This window comes from Sciurus vulgaris, assembly GCF_902686455.1.
Source record: "Sciurus vulgaris genome assembly, chromosome: 3".
NCBI classification, from domain to species: Eukaryota; Metazoa; Chordata; class Mammalia; order Rodentia; family Sciuridae; genus Sciurus; species Sciurus vulgaris.
In genome coordinates, this window is record NC_136463.1 from 95,359,077 (window position 1) to 95,385,720 (window position 26,644).

Here is a 26,644-nt window from a genome sequence, read left to right on the forward strand (position 1 = left end):
ACAGTTAAAACTATTTTTGTTATGTCTGCAAATATTGTTGCATTTCCTTCTCACATTTTCATTACTATTAACTCACTTAATACAGTGAGTTAATACAGTGAGTTAATACAGTGGTCAGCATTCTAGTCACCAGATTTTGAAAGCATGTATTGTCTAGTTGGGGTGATTAGCTTTTATCTGTTCTCTTTTATATTAATAAAATATCACATGAAACATAATACAAAATTTTTAATATACAAATGGATTGAATAGAAAATGAAAACATACAAATGGAAAATGAAAATATACAAATGGATTGAATAGAAAATGAAAACAAAAATTTCATGGCCCTTCACCATCCTGCCTCATCACTGCATTTCGCTGTAATATTCTTGACCTATCTATACAGTGCTTTACTATATATATTTAAGTATTTGTGTTAGATTATCTACACTTCAAAAGTATGGAAAAAGTCTATTGAAGGATAATTTTCAAGTAAAGGTAATTCTCAGATATAATAGCACATTAAGGATTTTATGTAATTGATTAGTGAGGAAACCAGCAGTATGTTAACAACTTCAAATATGAATTCAAAGAAATCACATATTTACAAATCAGGAATAATAATTGAATGTGCAAACAGAAGAAAATCTGTTCTCTCCTGCATAAGGAAAGGAAAGTAAATTGATACTTTTCAGAACAAAATGACCATATCTAGCAACAGGATTTTGCACTGACATAAAATTATAATTTAGAATTCTAAAATAGCCCAAAAGCAATTTCATGCTTCTATTGGATAACCAAGATGAGTATACTGTGTACAATGTATAATTTTCCACCAAAGCCCAGATTTATCCCTACCCAACAAATTTCACTACACACATATTTAAAATTTTTTTTAGCCATTCTCTAAGAGGCCAATTACTAATGTTCCTGTCTCTTTCATAACGTTTTATCCAAAATTTCACATACCACGTTAACATTCATATACACATGTTCACACATATTTTTCTTTCCAGACACAACATGTAGACCACTCCTTTTGCCACATGGTATTCATTAGGATAGATATCATCTATTCCACCCTTCTCTTAGTGATGGGCCTCCATTGTTATTGGGACAAGAAATATTACAGTAATTATTTTAAAATTTATTCTTCGACCTAATGCTTTGATTCCTATATGTTAGTTTTCTCCAAAACTTCTGAGTCCATGATCATAAACTTTTATCAAATTACTTTTCAAAAACAATGAGATTCTCAAAGTCTATCAGGTGTATATGAAATGACCCATAACATAATCAACACTTTATTCTCAATATTTAAAATTTTGCCTATCCAATTAGAATACTTAGATGTCTTAGAATATTGATGAACTTGTGCATTTCTACCCATAAGAAGTATAGTACTTCTATTTGTTGCTCTAGGTCTTCTGATAGTTTTCATCTGATCTCAGAGTTAGTTTTCTTGTTAAAAAAATAATAATAATTGGACCAGACATGGTGATGAACACCTGTAATCACAGTGATTTAGAGGCTGAGACAGGAAGATACAAGTTTGAGGCTAGCCTCAGAAATTTAGGAAGGCGCTAAGCAACTTAGCAAGTTCCTGTCTCAAAATGAAAAATAAAAATAGTTGGGGAATGTAGTTTAGTGGTGTGAAGGCCCCTGGGTTCAACCTACAGGATCAAAAAAAAAAAAAAATGCATAATTGAGAGTCCATTAGGCTAAGGTTCTAGTGTCTTGGGTTCCTACAAAAATAAGCCCAATGCAAACAATAAAACAAAGCTTAAGCTTAACCAACTAGAAGCTACCAATTAAGATCTAACTGGGGACTTTCTACGGAATTGTACAGAAATAAGACAACTGCCCAGTTGTAGCTAATCAAGTAGTTGTATTGTTGAGCAAGAGCTTGCTGCCCAACATGCATAGAAGCCAATGTGGTCATACTATGGCACCAATTTTTATGGAAAAGAAAAAATAAAGAAAACGCTTTATTTCGTGGTTAAACTGCAAGAAGACCAGGAGTTTAAAAAGACCTCGAATGTGTTTCCCCCAAATTTGCTGCTACTAGGGGAATTAATATCAAGGGTGAAGTTGCTTGGATGGTGAGAAAGAGCAGGTTTTTGGTGCTTTGGGTTAGATTTAAGTGATCATCTTGCCTCTTCACAGGTCACATGCTTCTTTTCTGAGGGAGTTATTACATGTTTGTATGGGGGTGGGATATTGAATTTGTAGCATATAAAAGTCACTGACCAGACAAGCTCTGTTCCCGTGCATGTCCATTCTTGAAAAGCTGACTTCAAGTGTCCTTCAGTGGATTCTGGAGGCCTTTCCTGAAGAACAACTGAACATTATTACAAAAGAAATTAATATCCCATGTGTCCAGGTCTTAGCTGATTTCATTACAGTGCTTTGCTTCTGCTTTCAGCAGAGTTGGAGCTCTCTGAAACTCTCTCAGGTCTCAGTTCTGCCTGATTTATGAATCCTTTAATATTTAAATAAACTGTTAAATTTACCTTGTCTGAAGTTTTTTTTTCTCTTTTCTTTTAACAATCTCTAAGTCTTTTACAGATTTTATGTCTGTATAAAAGTAAAAAGTATTGGAGAAAAAAAATCAGGAAATGAAATGCTATGACCACATGGAACATACCTCACCTGTATCAAATGAGAGTATCTCTCTTAAATAGCAAAATTAACCTTCATGCAAAAATTCTTTCTGCTTACTTGCTAGTTCTACTATCTAAATATAGCTCGAGCAAAGCCATTTTCCCAGAATCCACAGGAGTTGCCTTCTGCCATGTCTAACTTTGAAATGATAATCCTTTGACAACCCTTCTGTTAGTTATTTAGTCTTTACATTCTGATGCACCCAAATTCACAGCCATCCAGGTGGAATGAAAATCTAAGAGATTTATCACTTTGAAAAAACCAGAGACTTTGAAATAAACTCCCCCTTTTTCCCCCCCTCCTCCCTCATACCTACTTTCACCCTTAGGGACAAAGAAATATATAAAGTTGACAAACAATAAATCAACAAATGAAATCATCTCAGATAAGAAGAGTTTAAGCTCAAAGAGAAAAGAAGTTCAAAAAGAAACAACCTAATTAGTTTCATTAGCATTTCAATGGAATTTGGACCTTATTCTGAAGAGGGTGGGGTGAGATCCCACCGAGTGTCATTGGAAATGAACACTTTGGAACTCTTGACAGCTAGTAAAGAAGGTAATAATTTTGCTTAATTTGTTTTTTAGGTTCACTCATTTAAAAGAACGAACAGTTCCATTGCTCTTGGCAAAATAGAACTGTGATTGCAGCTTTTCTATTCAGTGCACTGGAAATATCAGAGAATGTCTCCAACTGGGAGTGAGATACTGGCAGTATTTCCACACATTTTGTGACTATACATGTTATTTTTCCCACCAAATTTTAATTGTCTGACCTTAATAAAAATTAAAAAATAAATAACATATTCATCTAAATAATTGTCTCAAAGACTATGATGATACAAATACATTAATTAAACACGTCCATATTTGATGAGTTACACTAATCAATGAATGTGTAATATAGTTAATTCTCAAAGAAATGAGATTTAACCATGTATGTATTTCCAAAGCTGCACAAATCTGAGCAAGAAAGTATTTGAGCATGAAAATAATTATACATATGTTATACATGAATTCCTTTCTTTTCCTCAAATATCTACCCTATTCATCTAAGATACCTTAATAACTAAAGACCTAATTAAGTTTTTATAAAAGTGAATTTGAGAATTGAATTTTATTCACACTATACAAACCCCCAAATACAGAAGATTTCAACTTGATGAGTGTTCTAGTAACTCAAGTAAATGTTTTTTAAAGAAATTGTTTAAATTTTAGATTTTGTTTGTTGAAAAGCAAAAGCATTCACATTTCTAGAACTATTGCATATTATTCTTTTCAAAGTTGGTGAAGCTAAAAAAGATGAGAGAGAAGTAGTTGAATAATGGGGAGGCAGCACCTATATAATATATTCTTAATCTTATCTCTCAACACTTAGTCACTTGGTAAAGAAGAATAATACAGGAAGACAACAAACAAATCAGTAATAACACAGCTTTAATACAGTAGTAATGTAATACAATGTAATCTCTTATTGTTAACTTTATATTTATATTTTTAAGTGATGTGTTCAGAAAGTTTATGTATCATGTGATAGAAATTGTGTAAAATGTTTATGTTTACAAAAACCGGGACATCAACATAAAAATAGACATCTGAGAGAAAATGATATACAAATTATTTTCTATTTTCTTAGGAAAATAACATGGATCTGATGAAGTTGTGAACTGAAGTTTCCTATGAAGCTGCATCTATACTAAAGATCCTGCAGACTTGGTAATCTTGGCTAGTTTGAACTTTGTGATTGTATTTAGATAGAATGCTGTAGATTCAAAGTCAAAATTCTCTTGGGATGTTTTGGGCCCTTTAGCAACCATTTACCTTAACTTTTGTATGTGACCTAGCAACCCAGATGGCAAACGGTTCAAAGAATACATAATTCTGAACTGTCTATGAAAGTCACATATGGAGGACAGCTGGGCCATCCTAAAAACTTTGCAAATGCACACATTCATTGACCCATCAGCCTCTCTTTCAGGAGTTATTTGGAAGAAATACTCTATGGACAGAGAAAGCCACATATGAAGAATTTAATTAGAATAAGGAATAGCGAACCATTGGAATTAGATTTTCTGCAAGTAGGGAATTAAAGGGGATAAACCTATAGTGGGAAAGAGTGAAATAAAGAATCCCCTAGTAATATGTGGTCATGGGCAATTTTTAGGAAAGTCATTATCTGATAGTCAAATTCTCTATATCTTTTTATTAAAATATATTTTTGAAGGACACTGATTATGAAGCTCCTTTTTTATTAATTGTATTGACATTATCCTTATAAAGCATAGGTTTATCTTCCACCCTTTGTGGCTTACTGATTCCAGGGTAGAAATCACTGGAGCACCAAAGGAAAGGAAAATAAAATACAAATATTGGTTCCAATGAAGCTTTCGATCACGAAACCTGTCCATGGCTGGGGCTTCATATGTTTTACCATTTTATCATGTCTCTTAAGCACAAAGAATTGAGATACATATTGTATATGCATATGTAAAGTGGATCTGGGTTGACAATGAATGTTTATATTAAAAAATTTAACACTTCTGTTATCTTAATTCTCACACACATCCCCTAAGAAAGCATCCTAAGAAAGCAAAAGGGAAATGTTCAAGAAATTCCAAAAGTGCTTTGTTTAACTCTGCGAGATTCTTTCAAAGCCCTGGGAAGAGCTTAATACATATAAATCCAAATATTTCATAAAAAATTGTAAAAGTAAGATATTTTGATGGTACTGAGGGAAAAACACTGTTTTTTATCTACTTCAACTTCCCCTCCATTACACAAGCTTGTTTTCCTAAATAGAGCAGGAGGAGCCCCATTTGAGGATCTGGCTATGGGGAGTTGTGCTGGATGAGTTGAATTTGAATTTATATAGATAGTTCAGAGTTCCTTCCCTAGATAGTTAACTCAATAGTAGCCTTATTTATTTACTTTTTTATTTTTCACTGGTATCTTCCAAACACTATACTCTTGCCCACTGTGCTAACTTCCCCAGTTTCATGATAAAGAGATGCAAGGCCAAACACCATATAGTAATATGAGTCTATCCTAAGATGTCATGTATTGGAGAAGCCCAGTATATAAGAAGTGGCTACTAGAGGTGGAAGGTGCTCAGAGACTGAAGAAAGAAGTAGACAGATCCATGATTCCACAAAGCACTGTTTACTAAGGACTTAGGGGCAGCATTATGATGCTGTGCCTAGAGGTAAGTAGAAGGGGTCTATATGCTAAGTTAGACACTGATGGTTCATAGTCAACCCAAACATATCTGGAGTTTCTCAAAAAGTGTTAACCTGTCAAGTATCATTTCCCCTCTGAACCCTCTCGAATTGTCTCACATATGCACTTTTGGGGGACAACTCACATCCAAGCCATAACAAAATATCTGATAGAGCATTTGTGGACTTTTTGTTCTGTTTTGTGTTGTTTTTTGGTTTTTGTCATTGTTTTGTAACAAAGTTGTCAATAATAGCAAAAAATATAATCTTTAAAAAACTTAAAGTTCTTCTAAAGTCCAAGAGTCTTTCTAAGGAAGAACAAACAATGAATCTTTCTAGGTATTGTTGCATGATTGCAGGATAGAAATATGACTCTGGGGAAGGGCAGGAAGGAAGAAACAAATTAATGGAACTGGGATGGAGTGAGTTAGGCTAGGAAAATAAAGAAGGGAAACAGAGCTGAAGATCCGTTGCTCATCTGAGGTAAGCTACATGAACTGAAAGAAAACTTAATAGGAATAATAAATATGTTGCATCATCTTTAAAATACTGGTTATGCTTAAAGTTGGCTGATATTAATACTGTCTTCTTTCTCATAGTACACTCTATCTGATGGGCCATCAGATATGGAAATAAATGATAGCATGGTTAGCATAGGAAAACTCAGGAGGACCAGTGAAGGTCAGAACAGGTCTTCAGTTCTAATTTGACCTTTCACAGTCTTCTTTTAGCAGAAATAATATTCATTTTACAGGTTAAACATAGGCCTTCTCACTTCTTAGGCCTTTGATATGCCAATAAACCTAATAAAGAACAATGTTATTAATGATTGATTATATGATTCTTGCATTAAGATCAGATATGTCTAAACTTGCCAGTTTTCATTTTCATCAGAAACACACAGAGACCAAAATATTTATAGGCCAATCCAAATGAAACCTGGAATTTGCTTTAAAATGCTCCAGGAAACAGTAGTAGTAGACTAGATGAAACAAGAATGATAAATCATTGATAATTGTTGAAGTTCTATAATGATTATACAGATTGTCTTTGCAACATTTATCCTTCTTTTGCATAATAAATGATAAATTAAAAAGGGAATAATGTACAGGGACAGACGTCGAAGTCATATCAATATGTCTCTATTCCTCTCTGTTTAACCCACATCTACACATGTATGTATGTATGTATGTATCTGTGTACATTTAATGTATGCATGTATTTATTTACCTAGCCACCTACATACATCTACCTCTACCCATTCTATATAGGCTATGGTAATTTTGACCTGTTTCAGGAGGGAAAAATATGTTTATACATATTTGCAATTTTTAATACATGTCATGTTTAATCAGTCTGTTCCAAAGTACAATTCTGCCTGTGGTGCATAAACTTGCATTCCCTCTTGTGTGCTCATGTTTGTAGAAATAATATTCTCCCCTTTATTTGACATTTTGATACTAAATTTTCACATTATGAATAAAGCAATCCATTGGGGAAAATTGAGCAGTGTTTCAGAAACAAGATTGTAAGTCCTCAGTAAGCTATTTTCTCAACAGTCTTAAGTTGAGGAGGATTTAAGGATTTATTCTGCCTTTCAGCATTAGCTTCATAAATGCTTGCCTGCTCTTTTTATGGGCAAAGAAAGGAGTTCTTTAAGTGGATAACTCAGCACCCGGAGTGCCCTAGATTCTGCAAAACATTTCGAAGAAAGGTAACAATCTGTCCCTGAAGCTTCTTGGTTTAAGTTCAAACAATTCAAACAATTCACATTCAGTTCTTCAGTTAATAAAAAGGGCAACTTCTGGGAATCTTTTGGTCTGGAACTACTTACTTTAAAGTTAAAAATAAAAAATAAATAAATAAAACCGTTGAAAACTTTAGAGGGAGCATCTGTTACAGGGAATATATATTTAACATAAGAGTTATAAGTGTTAAGCAAATAAAAACTGGGGCAAAATGAAACAGAATCTAGAATGAAAACTCAGGAGCAATGCATTAGGTCAAGGTTGCTAAAGTACACAGCTCCCACAGAGGAAGGGAAAAAAGAGATCCAGGTGATGAGACCCTGAGAGAACTCTCTTCTCTAATCCATTTTTGTGTTATACTTTGAGAAAGATTTGACTTTAATAAAACATTCTTCATTATTTTTGAAATGACTAAAAAAAGCGAACTCTTAAAAATAAAGTTCAAGAATTGTTTTTCTGCATGTTTCCCAATTAGCACGGATGACTCATGCTCTCAATAAAAATGGAGCCTTAAACTAAGTATTGGTTATTTTTATAGCAATTGATTTACATCAGGAGCAAACATAAATTACAGAGTTGCCAAACTTCTGTTAAAATACTATTGCTCCAACCTTGCCCTGAAGGTATAAATTTTATTGTGAACCTATTTTCAGGTGAACAGGGGATAACAGTCAGATGATATTTAAAGAGCAAATGAACACTTGCTTTGTTTAAACAAGGCACAGGTAGAATAAAAGTAATCAATATTTTATTTCTAAGCCAAATATTTTTTCTTTATTGACACAGATTAATACAGTGATCAAAATAATTATAAATTTGTTATTAAAATAATAATGAGAGATGAAAATAAATGTAAAGATTTCTGTATCTCATAAAAATATAACTTTTAGGCATGTCTCAGTAGTTATACTCGTGTTCTGAGATCCTCTGAGAAACAAAATCATTAAAATATGTGATCCTAGAAATTTAAGAAGCCAATATGAAATTCATTTAAAGTAAGTCAATGACAATAATTATGGACCAAAAAATAAAATTAAAAATAGAAGAAAATCCATCAGATAAGTTTGGTTCCATGTATTTAATGAGAGACTGGATCTATATTTTTCTAAGTACTCTAGTGATTTCTTGACTAGATATAACAAAAGACAAGACAAGCTTCCAATTTTCAATGTAGAAAGCCAGTCACACTTCAATTTTAATCTACCACACTAAGAAATATAACACACTAGCATAGCATCTGAAGATAAGTGGCTATTTCTGTTTATTGAATTAAATCTCTGCCTTGGGGTAATTAAGAGTTTTAAACTATGCAGGGTTTTATTTGAATACTAAGCTATATATTTTTATTTTTTAATTTTTAATTTAGGTCCCTAAATTCTCTATAAATCATCATCTGGGTTACTATTTAGTATTTTCTGTTTAACCTTCTTTCTGAAAAAGATTAGTGTGAGGTTCATAATATAATCATGTAACCCTAATTGGTGTGGATAAATTATATATCAGTTAAGCAATTTCTCAGTATCTGGAACTCATTTGATATAATTAGAATTCAATTATTTAATTGCTAATTGGAATTAAATCAAGTTATTCTGGTCTCAAGATAATATATAGTAAATACTTCATAGAATGTGAAGTCATGCTTTTGATATTTATAATATAAAGGGCATATTATATAAGAATTATATGAGACTTGGTCAGGGAGAAAAAGAACAGATCATAATAGACACCTCTAAATGATTAGCTTACACATCCAAGTTCTTGACACCCTATTCAAATCATTTACTTGGAAGTCGCTGCACATTTTGCCTGATCCTAGCATCATTCAAAACCATTTTAGAATCACCTTACCTACTTTCCCAGTCACAAAAAGAAAATCAGACTCATTTCCTTAGAGTGATATCTTATTTCTAATCAGAAATAGTATTAAGCAGTTTAATCAGGCACATTGTTCATCAGAGTGGCATACAATTTTTTTTTTCCTTTGGGCTATTTCAAAATTGAAATTCATCCTTAAGGAATGAATATTTGCCAAACTCTAGAATGTTTTATGTGTGTGTGTGTGTGTGTGTGTGTGTGTGTGTGTGTGTGTTTCTAATAATAGCAATTGGTACAAAAATTAAGAACAACTATGGCATTGTTTTGTTATATGATTTCCCAGGTCAATTTGATCTTGAATATAAGAAATTGGATCTACACATTGAAGAGTTTGTTGAAATTTCAGATATTATTTTATCATCTTTAACATCACAAAACAGTACCCTATAAATAGTAGATGGTTGGAAAAAAGCAAGTACTTGTACTTGTTATAGATCAATATATACTGTGCCATTCTATTGCTTTGAAACTGACATGATGAAATGTAGAAGACTGATTTGTTCATAGTCTTCTAAAGCTGTGACTATTGGCTCTCTCTCATTTGTGTATGTATCTGGACATATGCTCATACACATATACATAAGGTTGTTGCAAGGACACTCCATTATTATTACTGAAACTCATCAATGGTGTACCAAATATACCTAGATGGCATTAATGACTTTGAGCAAAATATGTGATACAAGCTGTTATCTAGTCATCTGAGTTTGCTTTACAGAGATGGTGTTGAAAATATTTATTCTCCAACCCTCATCCCTTGCTATCTAGAAGACTTACAAGAATTTACTTGACTATATGCTGTAACATAATTATTTTCATTCTATAACTTCTGCTTATTGTATATAGTATACCCGATTCAAATATAAATTTTCTTGGTACAATATTTTGTGAGTGGATATTGTCACCTTTGATGGAAAAATGCATTTAGATTGGATGTAGTAAAGTTATTATAATATACTGAATTTCTATACTTAAAAATATTAGAACTTGATTCAAAGGAAAACTAAGATTTTATGTATTATTACCAAAACAACTAATAGAAAAATAAAATTAACTCACAGTCTAATGTATAATACTGCACATAAGTCAAATCTTTTGTTACCAATTATTTTGCATGTCATGATGATATTATATATATGTATAATTATATACATATATATGCATATAGGTAAGCTGACTTTATATTCTTAAAGTTATTTGTTGATGTTTAAACATAGCTTTTATGGATTAAATGATTATTTCAAACATTTCAGAGATTTTCTTTTAAATTAAAATCTTCCATGATGAAAAGTTAAAACATTTTTCTGTTATTATAGTTCATAGTGCACAGTGGTGATAAGGAATTTTTACCTTACATAAAGTTGCTCTAATGTCTTAATTTATATAATGTCACCATACAACATAAACTTTACTTGTTTAAAATGCAAAATATACCTGCAATTTCCAGTTGGGCTTATAAATATTATAATATTTGATCACTCACTCAAAAGTTGCTCTGGAGCAGATAAACAGTGCCAGGTAGGGTACAAGTCTCTATCCTCTAGGAATTCAGGTTGTTAAGCAGACAGATGAAAACTTACAGCATGATCATGCTCTGAATGCTATGTGAGAGGAACCGGCATCCATCCGGGTGCTCATGCTATATCCCCCAACTATTTTCTGTCCTCCATTCATTAAATTTCCAGTCCTATATGTTCAATTCAGAAGCAAATTTGCTGTTTTAAATGAACACAGTTAAGCTTTAGGGTTTCTAGTGTGCTTAGTATTTTCAAAGGCCTCAGAATGGCATATAGAAAGATTGGGGTAAAAGCATTATTAACTGTTGTATTAGTTAATAAAAATTTCATGGTGTGGCATCTATCACTTTATAAAATAAAAAGCTTTTATGGTTTGTTTTTCACTCTAAATGAATGTTTGCTTTTATTCTTACTTTTGCATTAGGAATTTTGTATGTGTCCACAGACATAAATTCTATAAGCTTCAGAGATCAAAAAACTTGACTCCAATTGTTTAATAGCTCTTTTACTCAACCTTGCTTACTTTGAGTCTAGACTGAGAAATTTTCCATCTGATTTTCCTTCCTTTAAACATTGCTCATCTATGATCTCAATTTTTTCCATATTTTTTTATTGATGCATTACAGTTACACGTAATGGTTGGATTTGTTTCTACACATTCATGCATGTACATGGTATTACAATATAATTTGGCCAATATCATTCCCCAGTATCTCCCTTTCCCTCCCCTCCTACTTACCTGTTTCTTTTCCTCTAGTCTATTGATCTCTCTTCGATTTTTTTGAGATTCAAACCCTCATAACTTTGTTTCCCTTTTTCACATATGAGAGAAAATGTATGTTTCTTGACTTTGTTTTTTTGGACCAGGGATTGAACCCAGAGCAGCTTAACCACTGAACCATATCTCCAGTTCTTTTTATTTAAGACAGGGTCTCACTAAGTTGCTTAGGACCTGGCTAAATTGCTGAGGCTTGTTTTGTCCTTGTGATCTTCCTGTCTCAGCCTCTTGAGCCTCTGCAATTATAGGAGTGCACCACTGCACCCAGCTTTCCTTGATTTTTGAGTCTGACTTATTTCACTTAATAAAATTTTCTCAAGGTCCATCTGCTTTCTTGAAAATGACATATTTTCATCCTTCTTTATGACTGAATAAAACTACTTTATGTATATTTACCACATTTTCTTTCATCATTCATTCAGAGAAACCAAGGTTGACTCCATAGTTTGGCTATTGTAAACTGTACTGCTATAAACAAGGGTATGCATGTATTGCCCTGGTATGATGCCTTTGCTTCTTTAAGATAAACACCAAGGAGTAGAATAGCTAAGTCATATGGTGATTCCATAGTCTTTTCAGAGAACTCCATAATGATTTTCACAGTGATTGTATTAATTTATAACTCCACTAACAGTGTAAAACTGTTCCTTTTTCTCTGCATCCTCTCCAACATTTACTTTATTGGTATTCTTGTTTGCCACCATCCTGACTAGGGTAAGATGAAACCTCAGTGGAGTTTTGATTTGCATTTCTCTAATTGCTAAAGATGTTGAACATTTTTGCCCATTTATTAATTGTTTTTTTTTTTTTTTTTTTAATTTTTGGTGTTAAGTTTTTTGGGTGCTACACTTATTCTAGATATTAACTCTCTGTAAGAAGAATAGCTAGCAAAAGTTTTCTCCCATTCTGTAGGCTCTCTCTTCACATTCTTAATTATTTCCTTTTGGTTTAGTCAGCTTTTTTGCTGCTGTGACCAAAGACCTGACAAGAAGAATTTTAGAAGAGGAAAAGTTTATTTGGGGGCCCACCATTTCAGAGCTCTCAGTCCACAGAGAATGGACTCCATTCTTCAGGGTTCAAAGTGAGGGAGGGCATCATGGTGGAAGGTTGCGGCAGAGGAAAGCAACTGGGAGCATGGCACCAGGAAGCAGAGAGACTTTCCTCACCACGAAAAATATAAACCACAAAGCCTTGCCCATAGTGACCCACCTCCTCCTATCACACCTTCCCTGCCTACAGTTACCCCCAGTTAATCCCAATTAGGGGATTAATTCACCAATAAGGTTAAGGTTCTCATAACCTCATCATTTCACCTCTAGACTTTCTTGCACTCTGTGCTTTAGGGGGACATTGCATATCTAAACCATAATATCTGTGCTGCGGAGAAGCTTTTTAATTTGATACTGAGGTAGGGGAAATAGGCAGAGCAGGAAAACATGGTGAGGGTCAATAAGGAAGGCAGATGTCAAGACCACCCTTTGAGATATGCTCCAGCATGTCAAGCAACAACATTTGTTTCCCAAAAGGAACATAGATTCCATTCCAACAAAAAGACAATTATGCAACTCAGTCTGAGCTCGGCATAATAATTAAAATCTCAAGGATGAATTACAAAAGGTCAGTTGACTTCCACTTATGTGCCAAGAGACCCTTTTCACTCTTGCCCCTCCCAAGCACCACACTGCGAGTTCTGAGCCTCTCACTCTTCTTTTGTTAAAACTCCTGCTTCTTACTTACCTTTACATTCCTGGTGTTAATTCTTCACCTCCATGAAAGAAGATGGATCCCAATTTCTGCTGATAAAAATACCATCCCATTTACTAACTCTTTGCATTATTTTCTGAGCTTTAGGGATCCTATTGAGAAAGTTGTTGCCTGAGACTATATGTTGATGTATTGATCTTACATTTTCTTCTAGGAGTTACGTAGTTTCTGGTCTAATTCCTAGGTCTTTGATCCATTTTGAGCTGACCTTTGTACAGGGTGAAAGAAAGGTATCTAGTCTCATTCCACTACATGTAGATAATCAGTTTTCCTTGTTTTCCCATTTGTTAAAAATCTGTCTTCCCCCCCCCCCCCAGGGGGAGGGGCACTAGGGATTGAATTTAGGGGCACTTAAACACTGAGCCACATCCCCAGCCCTGTTTTGTGTTTTATTTAGACACAGGGTCTCACTGAGTTGCTGAGTACCTCACTCCTTTGTAGAGACTGGCTTTGAACTTGAGATCCTCCTGTCTCAGCCTTCGCAGCTGCTGAGATTAGAGGTGTGGGCTACCACACCTTTCTCTTTTCTTGACTGTATGTTTTGCAACTTTGTCAAGAATTTGATCCAAATTTTTCACTGCAATTATAACATTGGTTCTAAATTGCACACTTGATAGTATAATTTCTTTATGAAGATTATAATGGTTTTCTATTGACCATAAGATGAACTAAAAGTGCATAATGTGGTTTTATGCATTAGTTTTCTTTTGCTGCTTAAACGAATTATCAAAACTTAATGGCTTAAAAAATAAATGTCTTATCCTACAATACTAGAGGTCAGAAGTTCTAAAATCAAGGTGTTAGCATAATTATATTCCTTCCAGTGACTCTAGGTGAGAGTGTTCCCCTCTCTTTTCCAGCTTCTAGAGGCTGCTGGATTTCCCTATGGGCCCTTCCTCCATCTTAAAATTCTCCTCCTTCTCCCTGACTTCTGATCAGTTTTCCTTCTTTAATTTTGACTTTCTTGATTCCATCTTCCCCTTTTAAATCCTTGTTTTCAAATTGAGCCCACCCAGATAATCCAGTATGCTCTGCCTAACTCAAGATCCTTAATCACATCTCCTAAATCCCTTTTGTAATATAATCGAACATTCACAGGTTCTGGGATTAGGATGTGAAAACTTTACAGAGCTACCATGTTGTCTAACATTTATGGCACACCTACCTTTTAGGCTAGTGTTTCTCTATCTTTGTAGATATTTCATTATATACCTTCCTATCACACACTGCCAGAGCCTCCAGAATAATAGTGTAATCTAAGAAGTAATATTTTGGACCTGTTAGGATATGCTCAAGGTCAGTGCTTTATGTGTTCTCATTTAGTTTTTCGGACACTGTGGAACAGTGTTTCTGATGACTTTGTTGATGAGGACTTTGAGTTTTAGAGAAGTGAGAGGATTTACACAGAGAACATGAAGCCCAACTCAGAAACCAGATTTGGACCAGTGATTCCGACCCACATTATTAACTGCTAACTGCTGTTATGCTATTTTGTAGTTCTTCCAAATATTGTTCCTGACACTTCGGGCTCTGTCATTGTTCTACTTTCTTCCACAGTTCTTAGTCCATTACCCTCACTTAGGACTTGGTTCAACTGTCACCTCCCTCTATCCTTTCCAAAATCAACTGACCTCTTCAGAATCTTCCATTTCCACCATTGTAAGCCATCTTCATTTCTTCTACTCCCACTTGTCATCTTTGAGCATTTATGTATCTACATGGCTCCCTTTATCAGATCTCAAACTCACTGAGGAAAGAGGTCATGTATTCAATGCTGCCCTTCCCCAAAACCTCCTACTGTTGCTAGAACATGCAAGGCACTTAATAAATGCTTGTTGAATGAACAAAATGAAGTGCAAGGTATAGTGGGAGGGAATGATAAACTTTACTTATAAGGATTAGGTCACAGAGTACAGTTTATTTGAAAATCACAAGTATTTGGCATGGCTGCAGCATAGTATAAAATGGGGTTGATTGTCTGAAAAGAACAGGAGAGACAGGGGAGACTAGTTCCAGAAAGCTACCTGGAATCACAGAGCTGGCTTTTATCCAGAAGGCTATGGGGAAATAATTTCATAAATTTTAATCATAAAATGGATAGTAAATTTGTAGTTCAGTTGGTTTATTAAGTTTAATAATTGATTTCAAGACCATACATAATAATTTTCTTGACCCAAATTCAGAGTGGTGGGATTAAAAAAAGTCAGGCAAATTAAATTTTTAGTCAGAATTTTCATCACGAAATAGTTCAGTACCAGCATTTCCGTTTGGTTAACTCCATGTTAAACCAGGTTTTTAAGCAGGATAAGAGATTGAGAGCCTGACATTCTACAGATCTTGTCTCCCTTGGTTCCAAGGAGATGTATTTCTTGAATCCTTATTAGCATGTCTATCAAAGGAAATTCCCTACTTTCAAGAAATGGCCTAAATTTTGTGTTTTGGAAGTGAAACAAGCTCATAAATTAATCACAGAAGCCTAGTAAATGTTACATAACACACCACAAGTAGAAAAGGCAAGAGGGAGAGAATAATACCTTGGATTATTATAATCGACAATGAGCTTGAACATAGGAAAATGAAAGGTAACAGGGCCTTTTCGGGAAGAAAAAATGTGTCTTTAAGCAATTAGTTTAGTCGATGTCTCACATACACAAATTTGGAAGTCTGAGCTACCAAATCTTATTTAGCAAAAATATGAGTAGGTATTATTTTGTCCCTTTCTGCCTATTAAGAAATAGAAACCCAAGTAAGTTATTTTTAATATCAAAAATTTGTGAAGCAGTGGAACCAACATACTCTCTCAATTGTGCCCGCTTGTAAAAACCCCTGGCCTTTTTTTGGTTGATCACACCTTCTGTCTCATCTAAAAGAAATCAATACTTATTTCCAGTGTGTAAGCAGTGCATTTGACTCTGTAGAACAACCCAATATCCATATATCCAATTTATCATTCCCACTCTTACATGTCATGGCCCTCCTTTTTTACCCTGGAAGTAGAAAGCAATATAGTTTCAAAGTTGATTCTTTAAAAACAATTTTCATAAATGATATGCAGATGTGTGGCAGAAATAAGGCTTCTGAATGTAGAGAAATGGGGGGAAGGTTGACAAGTACTATAATTAGCTGTTAAAACTTAACTGTCATTGCAGATTTCAACAGATTTTAATTATGTAGAGAAACCCATATTCTTTAATGCCTGCAATGTGTCAAGTACCATGTTAGGCACTGGATAGGCAGTTGCAACCCAAAAACAATGACCTTGCCTTTCAAATAAAATGAATAATTTAATAAAGAAATATAGAAACATTTGGTAAGTGCCTTCAAAATGTATTTCAGGGGCTTTTAACCTAATCTGGAATGGTCAGGGAAAGTTTCCAGGTGGAAGAGATGTTTAAGTTGACACAAAAAGAGTAAGTAAGAATTAACGAGAGAGGATGATTCTGCCAAAATGTAAATTATTGGCAGCTGGCCTCCACATCATTAAAGGATACAACTTCTAGGAATGAAACAGTAACATGAAGGGAAAGTAATGATCAGGCATTTCAAAGGTCCTGTCTCTCACAGTTTGCTGTTGAATGTCAAGAAATAAAAAGCACTAGAAGTATTGTAACAGGTATGATATTTCATAGTTACAACTATCCATTTAGCAGAGGTATAAAAACCAAAGTATTTTCCTTGCCTAATTTTGAATCTCATCAGATGACTTACTGTGTAGGTGTTCAGGTAAATCTAATCTTGTTGAGCAATTTTTCAGACTAATTCAAAAATGTTTATTCACTGTAGGAGCATCTAGTAAACATTTAAAGGTTCACCTCTGTGTCACTGTTTTCATCTTAAAGAGTCTTCACCCTTTTCTCCTTCACATCCTACACATAAACTCACAGGATTTGGTCCCTGTATGTCAACTCCCAACAGTAATGTTAAGCATGGAGAGTATGTGATGGTGGTAAGAGAAGTGTTAGGCTCTGTCTCTATCTAAATGTGAGCTATAATAAGAAACTGCAGATTGAGTACTCTAAAACAAACATTTATTTCTCATGAGTCTGAAAAGTCCAGGATCAGGTGAAGACATGACTGAAGCCTGATGAGGCTGGTCTCTGCTTTCAAGATGGAAACCCTAACCCTAACCTTCACATCTCTGGGGAGGATCACTGTGTCCTCATATGTTAAGAGATGGACAGGCAAGAGTCTCTATAAAAGATCTACAAATATTTTATAAAGGTGCCCTTCCCATTCAGCATCATGGAGCCATCATAATTTAATCACTACAAAGCTAGTCCTGGCTGACTCATGGGCTGAAGTCCCTATACTTGGATAAACTGGGTGCTAACCATGGTACACATTCTGTCCCCTTCAATTCTCCATGGGAAGATCATGTACACTCCTCTGAGGTGAGTTTCCTCTACCATGTTAATGCTTCTTGGTGTGACTTAGCCCACATCATGGCCAGCCTCCACAGTTCACTCTGAGTACATGGGAAACCTATATCTTCTGATGTCTCTCTTAGATGACACTATGCATCTCTCCTTTCTACATGTTTCCTTCTATTTCTCCAGGAGATAACTGTGAGACTTCCTCCGCTGAGTTACACTTGGAAATAGTACACAGGTATTCTCTTCATTGACATTTGCCCTTATTCTGTATGGAGAACTCTTCTGTTCCTTCCTCATACTTCTCCCAACTTGTCTTGGGATAGGGGCACTACCACCACATTTTCTACTCTGCCTTTCTTCACTGCTTCTCTCGGTGTCCACTTTACATTTAACTCAATGCTTTTCAGACTTGGCACTATTGATATTTTGGGTCTCGACACTATTGACATTCCTCTTTGTGGAATCTGTCCTGTGTGCTCGGGGAAGTTTAGCAACATCTGTGGTCTCAACCTAGTAGATACTAGTAGAACCTCTCCAGCAGAAACAATTCAAAATGTCTCCAGACATTGCAGAATGTCCAATGGCAGGCAAAATTGCAATACACCTTGCCCTTAAAAAGGTAGCAATTTTGTATACCCTAGAGCACAGAACATAAATTCTATTAAATAAATCCATTTTAAAATAATGTTACTCTCATGACTGATTGCTAAGTTTTATTTTTTCTCTCTAGTCTAAGGAAATCTATAAAGTTGATATAACTTATTTTCTGGATCCTGGTAAACCCTTGTCCCTTTCCCCACTCAGAAATCCCATGTTTCCCAAACTGAGAATCACAGATCTGCAGAGCGAACATTTCTCACTGGTTGGTAGTTCCATGCAACTACCAACATATATAATTAATATTATATATGTAATCTGCCATAATGGTTTGATCAAATATTTTAAAAGGGATCCTTGCCACAGAGTTTAGTAATGAAAACACTTCTAACATTCTGAACAATATAGTTGCTTACTTATTACTTTATATTTATGTAAATATCTGAAACCCACTTTAAAAGACAAGTCACACAACAGCTATATGGTGATCCCAAATAAATCTCATATCAGCTAGTCCTCCCTTTCCATTCTCCCACCTGGGATTCAGTGACCCATCAATCACTTACAATTACAACCCTGAACTTCCATTATTACTCCATGCTATTCATCTGTTACATCTTACCTCTTTAAATTTCTACTCTTGACTCTCTCACTGTGAGAGGCAGAAGGATTCTGAGAACCAGGCCCATGTAACTCTTGGTCGGACTAAGAATGTGTTTGAATGTGATACACAATTCAGCAGATGGATATGCAGGAACCACATGTATCATTTCATCTGTCTTAAAGTCATTGTTTTTCATCAATTGCTATGTATTAATAGTTTTACAATTAATTTATGATATATTTGGAAATAAAGGAAAAAGCCAATTTCAAAGGAATTCAACTTTTAAGTTTAATGCAAGCTAATGTGTAATCAATCAGTAACATTAAAAAAAAAGGAGAACTGCCACTATTTGTGAACATATCCTAGTTTAGTTCATTTTAATGCTTCTACTATAAATGTTGGGCTTTACCCATTATTATAAACAGGGATCTAAATAATTTCAGTCAGCTTTATCATCTAGACAGAAAATTTATAGGAATGAAAAAAAAAATAGGCAATATCATGATTTTCAAACCAGGGCTTTTCTGCCATGTTCTGAAAAACTTTCACTAACTAAGAGTTAAAAGCATAACTCTTGAAGTGTATTTCCTATAAAATTGTATCACAGGGTTAAGTTTTTAAAGGTATGTCTATAAAATGGGATTAATTCAAACCATACTTAAAAATTGATAGAGGCTGAAGTTTGTCTGTGGTACTTTATTCATTTTAGAAATTCCAATGCCTAGTACAATTTTAGGAACATAGTAGGAACTTAACAAATACATATTGAATCAATAAAGGAATTATTAAAATATTATAGTACAATATCCCAGCTGAATAGAATGGGAAAGGAAGACCTTTGTTATAGCTTTGTAGTATGCCTACACTAATCAGTTTTTCAATAAATGTTGTAATCTAAGCACAATGCATCAAGGAGAAGTTGAAGAGAGACCCCATGGAGAGAATAGTCACTGCACATGGTCAATTCCCAATGAGTTCCACTTTCTGGTATTTGCATTGTTGTGTGACCCACTCCCCTTGAGTGATGACTGGATCTAATGATCCAATTCTCATGAACAGATTATGGCATGGAAGACCTCAAGTCTGATACTAAGTCGTGAAAGACCATGACTTTCACCTTGCTTGCACTCCCTCTGGTTATTTTTTCTTTGTTTGGAAGATATTTATGGAGAGACCTATGAGGTGAACTAAGATTGACCTTTGGCAACAGCCAGTGAGGAAGGGGCCTCAGTCCAACAACCTCCACGGAATTCTGGCATCTAACACCTGCCTGCCCTTGAATGTGTTGCCTTCCCCAGTAGAGCCTTGGGATGATGATGAATCCATTCAACGCCTTGAGGGCAGCCTGGGAGCAGCCTGAAGAGAGAGGCAGGGGAAATCATACTCAGATTCCTGACCCATAGAAATTTTGTTGTTTTAAGTTGTTAATGTTTGGTGTAGTTTTTAAGAAGCAATATATTTCAAAGTAAGTGACCCAGAAAATAATTCCCATTTTTGTCTAAAAGACCATTATAATTCTGATGTGAGTAAAAGAACCAACTTGATCTAGGGACTGTGCTTTTAAAAAATAATAACCAGTTTGTATTGTGGCAAATAGTGAATTATAAGGTTTTGTTGTTGTTTGTTTGTTTGTTTTTGTTTGTTTGAGAAGGAATACTGGGGATTGAATCCAGGAGCACTTTACCACTGAGCTACACCCGCAGCCCTTTTTCTTCGTTATATTATGATAGGGTCTCGCAAGTTGCTGAGAATAGCCTTGAACTTGCAGTCTTCCTACCTCAGCCTCCTAGGTTACTTGGATTACAGGTATATATGTACCATCATGCCTGGCTAAGTTTCCGATTTTCTATCTAACATCTTGCAGAGAGGTAGAGAAATAGATACAAAACTCTAGGAATTAGAAAAGAAGTAAGAGTATTGTAATAATTAAAAATAATAGTTGGACAGGGGATGAGTCAACAGTTTTAAAATGCAGTCCAGAAGAAAGGGAGATGCAAGTGGCTGGACTTTGGATAATTTTGTTAGCTTCTGTGACTGAGAGCACTTTCAGTATACCACTGTGTGATTCCACGCAGGTGCAAATATTGCAAAAAACTTGCACTTTATGTTCAAGGACACTGTAGTACACACACACACACTTTTCACTGTGAAACAATGTGGTAAGTACTATACAAAATGATTGCATGGTGTGTAACAGAAGAGAAGCATCAATGTCTCAGTGTGCTAGCCATGTCTTCTTAGAGGCAGATACAGACACATACCCTAAAGCCATACCCGCAATGCCCCACCTCCTCCAGGCACAACCCACCTGCCTCCAGTTACTACTCAATTAATCCCATTAGGGATTAATTCACTGTGTAGTTTGAGGCTCTTATAACCTAATTATTTCCCTCTGAACCCTCTTGCATTATTTCACATGTGAGCTTTTGGGGGACACCTCACATACAAACCAAACAACTAAGTACAATTTGAATTGTCTCATTTATAAAGCAAGGTTCTATCCAACATTCTCAGAATCTTTTAACCAATAATCCACCCCTATAATCCTCCGCCCTAGTCTGTCCAAACTCAGCCAGATTTACTTCACAAACTCTTTTTAATTCACCTCTCCTCCTTTATCACTACTAATAGCTTGATAAAAAGCAATAACCCTTAGCTGGGTCCTTGTGATATGGTTTAGGTATGAGATGTACCTCAAAAGCTTATGTGCAAGACAAGACTTTTCAGAGGTGAAGTTATTTGATTGTAAGTGTTGTAACATAATCAGCAGATTAATCCACTGATATGAATTGATTGGGTGGCAACCATAGGCAAGTAGGGTGTGGCTGGAGGAGGCAGATCACTGGGCTGTGACTTTGGGATTTGTATTTTGTCCCAGGTGAGTAGAGTTCTCTCTTTTTTTTCTACTTCCTGTGACCCTGTCCTGAGCTGCTTTTCACTGACATAATGTTCTGTCTCAACTTGGACCCAGAGCTATGAAATCAGTTAGCTATGGACTGATACCTCTGAAACTGTGAGCCAAAATGCACTTTTCTTCCTCTAATTGTTCCTTTCATATCTTTTGGTTATAGCAACAAGAAAACTGACTATAATACCCTGTAATACTGTTTTAATTTTTGGTACTAGGGATTGAACTCAGTGGTGCTTAGCCACTGAGCAACACTCCCAGCCCCTTTTTATTTTTATTTTAAGACAGGATCTTACTAAGTTGCTTAGGGCCTCACTAAGCTGCTGAGGCTGTCTTTGAACTTGTGATCCTCCTGCCTCAGCCTCCTGAGCTGCTGGTATTACAGGTGTTTGCCACCACAGAGGGCCCCTCTAATCCTTAGTAGTATTACAAAGAACATAATATATACATTTTCTCCTGTATTTCTCATTTATACAAAAAATTGTAATATAATAAGTACATTTAGTTAAATATACCTAAATTTACAATTTAATGGCTTTAGTATAATAACACCATGGTAAAAACTGTATTGGTTTTAATCCTGTTTTTACAGATAAGAAAATTGAGATACATGACTCTCTCAGGGCCACAAAGCTTAGAAAAGAAAGCTACCATTAGAATTGAACATAATAAGGCATTTTGATCATATAGGAGAGTGAAACCAATGGAATTGGACTTAACAACCTGCCTCTGAATTCTGTTCTTCAATGCAAATTGTATATGTTTCAGATTTCAAAGCACATCATTTTTGCTGCCACTCACTCAATTTTCTTCTCACATATCTGGCATCATCCTCTTTCTAAAACACCAAAGAAACTATGCTACATTCCTTTCCTCTATCCCTTCCACCACTGACAATAGGATAAAAGCTAAGTTTTTTAGTATGACATACAGAACTTTCCATATTCTTGTGACTTTCAAATGCCCCCCCTCATCTCTGTGACTCTTGGTTTTCACTCTGCCCTCTAGAATTTCAGTTTCTCATGAAGACCTACACATACTACGTCCTTTCACGCCTCTATATATTTGCTTAGGCAGTATTGTTCTTCAGAAAAATATTTGCAATTCTGAGGTTGGATATATGTTAGTCATTCATGATTTAGTTCAGATACTGCCCTATGGAGGTGATTTTTCTTATAAATTACACAATTAGATATATTTCCTCTATAATTTCATTATCTTACTTTCTCCATTGTATTTTGAGGTCAATGTGCTTTTTTGTTGTTTTTGTTTGTTTGGCTTTTTGCTTATGTGTTGGTCTTTCCTACAAATTGTGGGGAGAACTTTATCCTATATTTTGATATCAAATGGCAATCAGTGATTGACATATGGTAGGCAGTCAAAAATATTTATCAAAGAGCACTAAGAGGTGATAGGTAGGAAGCAGAGAGATAATAGATTGATATTGATTTAGACCAAATGCTATAATAGACATTTCTAACTTGTCATTTCATCTAATACCTATATAAAACAGTATCGCCTAGCAGGAATTCAGTTTTATTTTACATATAAGGAAACAAATATTCATTGAAATTAAACAACTTGTTCAAGTTCTAAGTATTCATGCAACTCAAATTCTACAATATAAACCACAGCCTATATATGTCATATATAATTCCTAAATATTATGATTTGTTATGGTTTTGATATGTAGTACCCCCTAAAAGTTCACATGTGAGATAATGCAAAAATGTTCAGAGTTAGAATTATTACATTGTAAGAGATGTAAATCAATCAGTAGATTGTTCTACATTAATAGATTAACTGGGAGGTAGGGTGGGACTGATACAGGTAAGTCAGTGCAGCTATGTCTTTGGGGTTTATATTTTGTGGAGTGGAATTTATATTTTGTCTCTGCTTCCTAGTGGTGAGGTCCTTCGCTGCTTTCTTCTGACATGCCCTTCTGCCTTGATGATCTACCTCACTTTGGTCCAGAACAATAGACCAAACCTCTGAAACCCGAGGTATGGCTGTTTGAACTGTTTTGAACCAAAATCCACTTTTCCTTCTCTAAGTTATTCTTATCATATCTTTTGGTAACAGAGATGAAAAACTCACTAGAACAAATTGGTACCGAATGGTGGGGACTTTGTTGCGACTTATCATGTGATTCAGAAGCAATTGGAACTGGTTTGTGTGAAGAACCTGGAACTGTTTGGAGAAGAAGGTTGGAGAAGCCCTGTAGGGCTGTAAACAGAGCTTAACTGATGATTCTGGTGGGATCACAGAAGACAAGAATGTCAGTATTACTGAGCATAGTAAAGACTGAATTTATGTGGTTCCAGAGAGGAAGAAGGACGCTTTGGAAATTAGACTAGAGTTCATTTGTGTTACATTCTGGCAAAGAAGTTGACTACATTTTGTCCATGTCCTGAAACTATCTTTGAGACCTCATTTAAAGATGATGGATTGATTAATTTGGCAGTGGAAATATTAAAACTGTGCAGCATTCAGGCAGTGCATGACTTTTGCTGGTGACTTTTAGTCAGGTTTATTGTGATAAATTAGAAGCAAAATTCATAAGAAGAAGACTTAAAGTACTTGCAATTTGGCCAAAAAGTACATGTAAAACTGGGGTCAAGGAAGGTAGGGTTGTTGAAGAGATGCTAAGAAATTTTCAGAGACAATAGAAAAGATGACTGAGGGACATCTCAGGAATTAGGAAGACCACACCTATATATGGCAAGTTCAAGGGTATATAGTAGAAATTTCTTGGAGAAGATATGATAGGGGCACCCTTCTTACATAGGAAGCCCTAATAAATTGTTTTATTCTGCTCAGCAATCCAGGCACTTAAAGGCTGCTGTAACTATGGTCCCAGGAGGCCTGCATACTGCTCAAGATGGCAGAAACCTTGGCATTGTCCATTTGGCATTGAATCAGCAGGAGTTCAGGATGCTGGCATTAGGCAGTCATGAAATCTTCCACTGATATTTCAAAGAAGACATGAGAGGCCAGCAAAGTGTAACAGGTCAGAATTTCTGTGTATGGTCCCTGAGAGAGTGATATGAAAAGACCAAAGCAGCAGTGAAGACCCTTGATATTATGAGATGCCAGTAAGATAGAATGTTTGCAGGGAAGGTAGTGAAATCGAGCAGGAAACAAGCCAGAGAGAGGCCACATGGACTACAACAAGCAAGGCTGTGGGGCACAGCCCCTTGGAGAAGATACCCTGATGCCATGTGTCCCAGATGCCAGACATGGAGCTACAGGACTGTTTGCCCTACTGGATCTTGGTCTTTCTTTGGTCCTATACCTTCTTTCAATGATCCAGTTTCTTCATTGGAATGGATATGTATACTCTGGGCTTTTTATATTAGATATATAACTTGCTTTTGATCTTTAAAGAGGTTCACAGTCAAGAGTTTGCCTTGAGCCTCAGGTCATATTTTGGACTTAGACTTTGGGTGATATTGGAACTACTAAGACTAAGGGAACTCTTAGATATTAACTGAATGTATGTTTCATTGTGTTATGGTCATGAGATTTTGGGAGACAAGGGCAGAATGTGATTGCTTGAATATATGGTATCCCCCAAAAGCTCGTGTGTGAGATAATGCAAAAATGTTTAGAGGAAAAAACAATTAGATTATGAGAGCTATAATTTATTCAGTGGAATAATTCTCTGAAATGGATTAACTGAGTAGTCATTGTAGGCAGGTAGGATGTGGCTGGAGGAATTAAGTCCCTGGGGGCATGATTTTAAGGTTTATATTTTCTTGCTTGTGGAGCTGAACTTTCTCAATACTTCCTGGTTAGCATGTTTTGAGCTTCTTTCTTCTGCCACACCCTTCTGCCATGATGTTCTGTCCCACATTTAGCCCAGAATAATGAACTCTGCTGACTGTGGACTGAATCTCTGATACTGTTTAAGTCTCTACAATCAGCAGATGATGTTTTGTTAATGGGGGATATAGCAGTACATAAAAGTAAATAAAAAGAGATTTCTGCCTACTTGAAGTTTATAGTCAAGATGGAAAAGAAGATAACAAGTTAGTAAATTCATGAAACAATCCATGGTTAATAAATGCTTTACAGAAAGGTGATGTGTGAATGGAGGTAGGGAATGAAGGGATCACATGTGTAAATTAGGTTTTAAGGAAGGACTCACTGTAATATTTAAATTGGGACTGGCAAGAAATATCATGGGTTATTGGTGTCTATACAGCCTGGAAGTTAATGTTGCAGGAATGGAGAAGGCTAGTGGATTTAATTGAAAGGTGAGGTCAGAGAAGTAGAGCCTGGGATTGGCAGTGCAGACAGGACAGACAGTGGATCACATTCCATTCCAAGGACTTTGGCTTTCTGTCTTTTGAGTTGGAAAATGATCGAAAAAAGAAATCTGATATTTTTTGAAAGCATTGTCCTGACTGGTGTCCTAAGAATGGAATACAAAAGCAAGACCAAAAGGAAGGGTCCAATTAGAAGACATTTTAATAGTGCACATGAGAGCATGAAATGGTTAAAATCAAGTGGTAATGAAGTGAGAAAACACTAAGAATGTGCTATGGATTGAATGCAGAATGTGAGAATATAAGTCAAATACAAACTAACATTGTTCTCAATTTGATATGTAGGATGGTT